Genomic DNA, 10054 nt, shown 5'->3' with positions numbered 1-10054 from the left:
ATAGACACAATCAATTTCCAGGATCAAATCAAAACAAATAAATGACAATTCATCAAGGAATATCTTCTCATATGCTCACGGTTAAGTGTTTCTCTATATTTTCACTGAATCATAACAAATCACAGTTGCTTTTCATTTCATCTTCAAATCACAAACATATTAGAAACATGAATCTTGAGGTCTTTTCCAGGGTTGTAATGAGGCTGGGCTTCCAAAAAATATTGGTTTTTCTTAGATAACAAAATGCACATCTTAAAGAAGAAGAACATACCTACAATTCAATTATAGAGAACATATATGTTATCTAGTTACCACTTTCTTTCGATGTCACCTTTTTCCCCATTTTCTTTCTTTTCATGAATTTTTTATCTTTTTTTTATTTCTTTTTCTTCTTTTGTTTCTCTCTGTTTTTTTTTTCAATAATAGGAAAAGATTCTTCCTATTTTCAACTTTTTGAACTTTCAAAATCAGAACCAACCATTCCCTTTTCTATATGTATTGCATCTATATTCTCCTTCCTTAGACATGCTAAAGGGTAGAAAATTATATCAATAAAGGTTAAGGTGCAATATTAACAAAAAATTTCTTAGCCCAAAGGGGATATAAAAAAAATGGAATTCTAATATAAAGGTTGGCTTTTTGGCCCTGGCTCCTAATTAACACAAACAAATGCCTCAATCATCTTCATGCTCTTTTATGATGCAACAAAAATAAAAATTAAGCAACCACAACTGTCAAATCATCAGTAAAACTCTCAAAACTGTTTAAGGTTCACACACTCACTTGGTTTAAATGGTCTCATTCCTTTTTGTCTTGTCATTATCTGTCCTAATCAATCATCCTGTTAAATTTTCATGTATCATATTTGAACTACATTTGAATAGGGATTCAATCGTATTTTCTTTTCTAACATGTGTCTAATTCATCTCACTATTTAATATTTAAACACAAATTCTTTTTTCCACAATTCAAAATTAATATTCTAGTTCTTTTTTTATTTGGAAAAAATAAAAATAAACTAGAAAACAAACAAATTAAAACTGAAATTTAGTCAAGAAAGATAATTCAAGACTTAAATTACCAAACTAATAAAACAGGAAATTTATTCAAAATAAGCAATAAAAACAAAACAAACAAATAAGCAAATAAACAGAAAACAAAATAACCGAAAAATAAAATAAATAAAATAAGAAAAAATTCAAATAACTGAAAAGAAAAGAGAATTAGAGAGATAAAACCATATTTTTGTTCAATCCTCTCTTCTTAAGAAGTCATCCAAGATTTTGTTAAAATTTTTATCTACAGTCTTGTTTCATTTGCTGGATCTGCCCCCCTGAATAATAGAACCTGTCCTCAGGTCAAAATACATAACCTGCAAAATGATTAGGAGGCATACAAGGTTTTTTTTTTTTTTTTTTTGAAAAATAAAATAAACAAAGGTAACAACCTAAAACTAAAATGTGGATTGGGTTGCCTCCCAGTAAGCGCTCGTTTAACGTCATATAGCTTGACGAAAGTTTGTTATCAAGGAGGATATTTATCTTGTTCCACTCGTGCTTGTGTTATCACTGTTGTCCGTCTTGAATATGGCTCTTCAACTTCAATTTTTCCGTCCTTCTTCAATTCCTTGATGACCCATAATTTTTTCGTTTTCTTCCTTCCTCTACCCCTACCCGCGTTGAGCATGATAGGTTGTCCTGGACGATACTTCTCTCCTTCCACTAACTTTCCTTGATTGTCTCCTTTTGCCTCTAACTTTTCATGACGTATAACTTTCTCCTTTGACTTTGAACTCTTCATCTTTTCACTATTTCTTGGAATTTCCTCTTGTTTCCCAGTCTCATCTGCAGTACACTTGGTTACATCATTAAAAAGATTAAATTTTACCTCTTCATCATGAGACCTTACAAGAATTTCTCCCTTGTCAACATCAACTATGACTTTAGCAGTTTTCATTAAAGGTCTGCCGAGAATCAAAGGGACATCCTCATCTTCTTTCATGTCCAGGATAACAAAATCCACCGGAAATATGAATTTGTCTATTGGCATCAAATATACACTTGACCCTAAGTCCAATAAAGCATTATACACAAATAAATTACCAATTGACACAGAAATAGTAAAACTCCCTGGATCCCTGAATTTCTTTGGCAAAGTTTTTGAGAAACTGCTCCCTGCTTCCTTCTCTCCATATTTATTTTTAAAACAACATATCTTCCTTCTAACTTCATCAAAATATGTCTTTTTCTCTGGCCATCCTGCAAAATAATTTTTTGGAAGCAAATTGTCAGAAAATAATCCTTCCTTTTCTTTTTTTATGTTCCTGTGGGATATTTCTTTTGCAATTTCTACAATTTCACAATTTTCTCCCTCTTCCTTATTTTTTTCCTTTTCTTTTTCAACCTTCACCATCTCATCATTTTCTTCTCCCTCAGTAGTGATGTTATTGCACTGCTCCTTGGGGTTGGTGGTAGTGTTAGGTGAGAATTGGCAAATTTTCCCTTCTACAATTTGTGTGAGTTGTGACATTTGTTTAGCTAGCTGTCCTATCTGAGTTTCCATGCTCCTAATCGTAGCCATACCATTTTCCTGTGTACTCACAATCTTTGACAAAACATCTTCCACTTTATTCATCCTGTCAGGAATAGATGGAGAATTCGATTAATGCTGCTGTTGGAAAGGCCCTTGCTTGTTGGATGAATTATAGTCTTGCTTCCATCCAAAATTCTGATTTTGATTATTTTTCCAACCTTGAGGATAATTGTTGGAAAAACCGCCTTGCCTTACTTGATTGCCCATATAATTCACCTCAACTTCGGATGCGTTGTTCTGATAAGAACAGTGACCATTAGGATGATCACCTCCACAAAAATCACACCTGAGAGGTACATTCTGAATTTTGAGTGATTGAACAGCATGCAACTTTTGGGGTAATTGGGTCATATGTGCGGTCAGTTGCTCAAGTTGCTGTGTCAGAATTTTGTTTTGAGCTAGCAATGCATCTGCAGTGTTTAACTCCAATACTCCTCTTTTTTAATGATTTTGTCTATCATGTTGAGCTTGATAGTCAGTTGTGGCCAAAGCTTCTATAATCCTTGTTGCTTGATCTGCATCAACAGCCATCATTGTGCCACCAGCCGCGACATCTAGGAGCATCTTTGTATTTGATCTGAGACCATTAATAAATATGCTCAGTTGAGCAATATCTTCAAACCCATGGTTTGGGCATTTTCTCAGCATCCTCTTGAATCTCTCCCATGTCTCACAGAAAGACTCTTCTACTCCTTGTCTGAACATAGATATTTCAGACTTAGCATTGATGTAGCGAGAGATTGGGAAAAATCTTTGCAAAATTTTTTCCTCCACATCCTTCCATTTGGTTAAACTCTGATTAGGATGAGATATAAGCCACTCCTTTGCTTTCCCTGCCAAAGAAAAAGGAAATAAATGCATGTATACACTCTCAAGATCACCTGATTGGAAACCCATAGTTCCCACCAATTCATAAAAAGTAGCCAAGTGTGTATGAGGATCCTCATGATCCATCGCCGTGAATTGATTGGTACTAATGAGGGTAAGGAACGCAAGCTTCATCTCCAAGGCCCTGTTAGTTGCAGGCACTGCAATGCTAGAAAAGTGTCTAGGCCCTTGATGTATGGCGTAATCTCCAAGAGTTCTCCTAGAAGGTGGTGTTTCCTCCCCCGCCATGTTGTTATTCTCCTAAAAAAATCAATGGAAAAAGAAGAAGATGTTGAAGAATACTCTCTATTATCTTCTTGATTCTCTTTTGTCTTTGATTTTCGATTTTTTCTGGCCACCTTCTCAATTTCTGCTTCAAATAGCAAGTGGTCTTCTGGAACTTGACCTCTCAATATCATATAAAAACAACTAATGCAAGGGTTAGAAGGAAAAATTCACCAGTAGTAACCGCAACTTTATATTTAATATTATTATTTATTTATTTTTATTTTTTTTGAAAATTAAAAAATAAACAAGAATTTAAATAGCTAACTAAAATAAACTCAATAAACTACAAATTAAAACTTAAAGATAAAATAAAACAAAAACAAAACACTAAAATGAAAAAAAAAACAAAGATATTCAGAAAAAAAAAATATAACAAAAATATAAATATAAATAAAATAAAAACTAAAACAGAATAGAAGAAAACAATGAAGACGAGAAATAACTAAAATCAAGAAATAAAAACAGAATAAAATAAATACTAGAAATAAAAACAAAATAGAATAAAACAAATAAAATAAAACGTAAACAACTAACTAACTTATTTTAAAGATACTTCGTAAACTAACGTAAAAATAAAAGCTAAAACTAGTAATAGATAAATAATTAAAACAAATAAATAAAAACTACCTAAACCTAAATAAAACTACGTAACTAAACCAAAAAAGAACTAAAATCAAATAAAATATAAAAAAATCTGTAAAAAAAAATAAAAAATAAAACAAATCAAAACAATTAAAATATTCACAATATTTAGGAAATTATACTCAACAAATCAAACTTGTTCCCCGGCAACGGCGCCAAAATCTTGATGACTTTTTACGGCAAGTGCACCGCGTTTGTCAGAAGTAATAATTGTCCCTAAGGACGGATATCGATCCCACAAGGAACAGTGAATTATCAAGTACAATAATCGCTAAATATAGAACAAAACAATTAAAAGTGTATTGAGAGTGGTTGTGTTGGCGATGATCAATAAGAAAACAGACAAAGAATTAATTGTTTCAATTGGAAAAATAGGGATTAGGTTTCATCTCTCTCACTCTCATGTATTTTGATTAACATGTCAATATTATGTTCTTTAATTGAAATTGATGCCCGTATAAAAATCATTTATATCGATTCCTCGCATATAAAATCCTTAAGAATGTTCCCTAACTATCGATCCCTCGCATAATTATAAGAACAACTTAGAACGAAGCTCAGACGTTTAATAGCAATTAACATTTCAAGTCTATTCCTAGCACTCAAATATGTTAAGTATTGTTGTTTAGGTCCGAACCCTAAAAATACCTCCCGGTCAGATTTAAGATTCTCAATTTGTCACGGAAAATTAAAAGTAAAACAACAATACCAATAATCAATCAAGAACTGAATATTAATATATAAAATATCACCTCAATACATAAGAGTTTGAGCATATTACTCCCAATCCCAAAGGGGTAGAATTAGTCACGCATACTTCTATCACCTTCCATTCTACCAATTGGGTTACAATTCACTCTATGGTGTTTTCCTCTCAATCTCGCACACTAAGGTTGAGCCTCTAGCCCTCTATTTATCCTAGTTTTCTAGGGTTAGGTTGTTTCCTATGTCGCGCTAATGGGCTAAATGATAAAACATAAAAAAAGGCCCAATCTTTCTTTGCATCCTTTTCCATTCAGGGACCTTCTATCTTTATCTTTTTAGCTCAAATCATTCATCTTTAATCCAAATCTCCAATCTTCCTTAGAAATCTGCAATTAACACCAAATTTGGGAATAAAATACTCTTATTCAAATAAAGATCATAAAAAATGTAAAAAGGTCTAAATTCATAAATTAGGAATTATTTTATATGTAAATTAGCAATAAATCCTCATAAGTGCCTATATTTTAATATGAAATATTACTGAAATTAGACACTTATCACCTGCACATTCCTACCCAACATGGGTGCCAGGACCTTGTCCATCAATCTTTGATAGGTGGCGCCTGCATTCTTCAACCCAAACGGCATCACCTTGTAGCAATAACAGCACGTCTCAGTCATAAACGTCGTTTTGCACTCGTCACGAGGATGCATCTTGATCTGGTTATACCCCGAAAACGCATCTAGAAAACTCAGCATCTTGCCCGAGGCGCTATCCACCAACCCATCGATGCTGGGCAGGGGATACGAATCTTTGGGGCACGCCTTATTCAGGTTAGTGAAGCCCACACACATCCTCCACTTCCTGTTTGCCTTATTTACTAACACCACGTTGGCCAGCCACTCAGGGTACTGGATCTCCCTTATGTGGTCGGTACTCAGCAGCTTTTTGGTCTCTTCCTGCATGACGAGGAACCTTTCCTCGTTGAACTTCCTCCTCTTCTGTCGCACAGGGCAGACCTTGGGGTCCATGGTGAGATGGTGGCATAAAATATCCGGGTCGATGTCGGGCATGTCCGAGGCGCACCATGCAAAGGCGTCCAGGTGACTCAGCAATCGTGAGATTACTGCCGCCACCTGGTCCTGCTCTTCTTGACTCAGCAACCGTCCCAGTTTAAAGGTCTTTCCACCAATCTGCCTCTCTACCACATTCTCAACCGGCTCGGGACGCCTATCCTGAGTGTTCTCCGCACGAGCTACACCCTTGCGGCCTTGCCTTCCAGATATCGCCTCAGCAGGCGCTTCCCCCATGGGCAATTCCCCCGCGGGCGTTTCCTCCATGGGTACCGCCTCTGCGGGCGCCTTCACCGCGGATACTGGTGCCTGATCTTCTACTGGTGCCTCCAAGGCTGTGGCTGCGGATGACCCCGCCAAATAGTCATTCAAGAACCCGCTCTTCACTAGCTCATCCAACAGATAGCCCAAAGCTAGGCAGTTGGTGATTCGATGCCCAAACGCCTGATGGAACTCACACCACGCGTCCTTGTGTGGTCCCAGCACCTTATCTGTCTTCATAGGGACCCTCAGCCTATCTACGATGTTAGGCACTGCAATGAGGTCCTTCAGCTCCACCATAAAGTCGTGCCTAACCGGCCTGTTCTCCCCTGAGCGGCCCCTCGCTTGTGGCTTCCTCGCCTCGTAGGGGCACTTCCTCTCTTGACCTCTCCTCCCTGTCGCGTTCTCGTTCACCCTCGTGGGTTGTTCGCACGACTATGTTCTAGGGCGTGCGGGTGCGACACTTGCACGTTTCTCGCGCACCTCACCTTCCATGGCGATGTGCTCCACCGCCCGACGCCTGATTTCTGCGAAAGTTCTGGGGCGATTCCTGATGAGGGACTCGCATAATGGCCCAGTGCAGATTCCCTTCCTGAACGCATACACGATCATTGGCTCTTCGGTGGTGCCAACCTTCACCACCTGCGCCCCAAAACGGTTGATGTATTTCTTCAATGTCTCCCCCTAATAGTGCTTCACATCAAAGAGATCATACGACACCGGCGGGGGAGCCCGGTTCGCGATATACGGCTCCATGAACAGCTGTGCAAAGGATGTCACGTGGCCATCTTGAAGGCTGATGAACCAGTCCATTGCCATCCCTGCCAGCGTGCTCATGAATAACTTGCACCTCACGGCGTCAAAACCACCGACAAGCATCATCTGCGTGCGAAACACAGTGAGGTGTGCATCTGGATCTTCCATCCCCGTGAAAGTAACCTTCGGGCCTACGAACGTGGGTGGAATCACTGCCTCCATGATGGACTGCGAGAAAGGCATGGGGAACTCCCTGGGTGGTGTGAAGCACTCGCGATCCTCTACTTTGCGATTCCCAGGGTGGTTGCGCATCCCGCGACACAACTCTTCGTTCGCGACACAACTCTTCGTTTCTCGCCTGCGACGCCGCAAGCTCCAACTGAATGCGTTCTTGCTCCGCCCTCAACACCGCCATTGCCTCTTGAAGGCCTTGCATCACCTCCTTGACATGCTGCAAGGTCATGCCATCACTCTCTTCGCGCGCTATTCAACTCTGCCTAGTGGTCCTCATTCTTCATGGTTTCTTGGAGAATCTAGAACTGTTTTTGCAAATCTTGGAACTTTCTTCGGTGGAACCGAACGAATCTTGAAGATTTTCGGTGAATCTTGCAAGAATCTTGGAAAACCTCCAAGAACTTCGTTGTCGCTACTGAAACTCGAACTTCTTGCTGTGGGACTGCTGTTTTAGATCGGGCCCCACGGTGGGCGCCAAATGTTCCTGTCGGTTGACCAGATTGCCTTCGAGCGTAGCTACGAGCTGCGTATCAAGGACTCATTCGTCTTCGTTCCAATCTTCACCCTTCGCCGTCGTGAATACCTGAAACAGAGAGACAAAAGGGCGCCCTCACGGCAGTTTGCACTCCGACGCTCAAGTCAGTACTGGTAGAAAACACCGTTACACCTCCGTATCACAACACCACAGGCACCGTGTTCATGAAGCGCGTAACTGAATTGTAACTGAATTCTCTCTCGTTCTCAAGTCCCTTGTGTGTAAAGTGTGAGAATGTGTAAAATGTCAAATGTCTAAAACGTACCTTGCTAAGCCCTTCAGAAAGGCTTATATACCTTCCCGGTGCTTCTGCCACGTGTCTTCCTCTGACTTAAGCATATCTCTGCATGGGTGGCCTTACAACACTGTAACCCAACTTAGGGAAACCCCAGTGTGTAAGACTCCCTTCTCGAAGTGCAACTGGCACAGGATGATCCCTAAAGCGTCAACTCATACACCCAATATCAGAGGGTTCATCCAGGCTGAGCGTACACTACCCTCACACGTCCCATGGATGTCGATCGCCGCTAGAACGAGACTTTACCGAGTCGTATCGGTTCCAGTGGTTCTCTAGCAGTGTGGCGTACTGCCGCTTCCCTACACCCTCATGCATGGTCTTGGTGGTTTGGGCTCCTCTACACGATAGCTGGGATGTGGCCTTCAAGCCACCTTTCTGACTCATCTTCCTCTTCGGGTGCCGAGGGCCGAGGACTCCTCGCCCCTCCTCCAAGCCGACACCTCCTCGGTCCTCTTCCATGAGAGCCTAATAAGACTCTTTCCTAACCAACTGAACCTTCCGCGTGGGCCCCTCCTTCGGGGGTCCCATGTCTACTTTGGTCAACGGTCAACGGTCAACCGAGACCTGGATGGTACAACGTCTATTTACCAAAGCCGCCATTGTAAAACACATTTACGAATGCGACTATGGTAATAGTCGCATTTGTAAATGCTATACCCTTAAACCCTCTCACCTGATTCAGAAGCATATACAAATGCGGCTATATCCAAAAATCCATAATTGCAGGCGTAAATGTTAATCGAAACGCCATGGTATGTTATGCAAAAACCTTGAATTGTGACCAGATGGGAGTTCCGTTTAAGTATCTGGGCCTAGAGGTGGGAAGGAATCCAAGGAAGACCATTTTTTGGGAGCATGTCCTAAGTAAACTAAGAGCCAGACTCAATGCATGGAGAAGGAGATTTCTATCTTTGGCAGGGAGAATATGTCTCATCAAATCAGTTATAACAGTAGTGCCACTATTCTACCTATCTCTTTATAAAGCACCATAATCAGCCTACAACGGAGGTTCCTATGGGGGTTGTGATGTGAATGGAATAGCAAGAATACATGATTCTTTGACATTCTTAGGAACAACTTGAGTTGGTCATGAATTGGCACTTTAATTAGAATTGGATCAAGGTTCTATTTCAAGAACTCACCAAGACTTTGCACCGAACCAAAGCACACATGGAAGTCCATGTATTGTCAAATTGAATCAAACAACAAGAATGGAAGAAACACAATTGAATACAGCCAATTAAAAGAAACAACCGAACAGAATTGAAAATGCAGCTGAAGGTACCGAATGGAATTGAAGAACAAGTAAACTAAAACATGAACATGAAGAAGAAACAAAGCTTGAGAATAGAAAACTTATGGAGATGGAAGAATAGGTGAGTGATCACGCCACTTAGAGTGTGGGAACTCCAAGATTAGTGTGTTGTCGCCACTTGAGGTTCACCATAGACACCCAAGATAAGACTTGATGAAGGTACCAAAGCTCTTCCAATTTCTCTCTCAAATTGAGTAGAGTTTTCTTACTTCAATTTCCAAATCTGATTTGTACAAGCTAAGCACCTTTATTTATAGCCTATAAGGTGCTGAAATGCAAAGCTAATCAAATGCAAATGTGCTCCTAAATGACATGTAATTTCGGCGCCAACTAGTGCATGAAGGAAGTGTGACTTTCCTTCCTAGTTTGGCACCTCCTAACTCATATCTACACTCCCCCTAGCATCCCTTACTAAGTTCACACCCCCCTAAGCTTCTAATATTTCTAAACTACAACTAAGGATGCTTTTACAAAAGAGGTTTCTTAT

At 39.8% G+C, this 10054-nt stretch overlaps 1 pseudogene; it reads left to right on the top strand.

Annotated features, from left to right (window-relative positions):
* The first annotated feature begins 3211 nt into the window (after positions 1 to 3211).
* LOC137812073 (small nucleolar RNA R71) lies at positions 3212 to 3317 on the top strand (annotated as a pseudogene).
* Positions 3318 to 10054: the final 6737 nt, after the last annotated feature.

The sequence above is a fragment of the Phaseolus vulgaris genome, chromosome 11, assembly GCF_051622355.1.
Source record: "Phaseolus vulgaris cultivar YP4 chromosome 11, ASM5162235v1, whole genome shotgun sequence".
Lineage (NCBI taxonomy): Eukaryota > Viridiplantae > Streptophyta > Magnoliopsida > Fabales > Fabaceae > Phaseolus > Phaseolus vulgaris.
The sequence above is the reverse complement of the archived record's forward strand: the minus strand, read 5'-3'. Positions and strand labels throughout refer to the sequence as shown.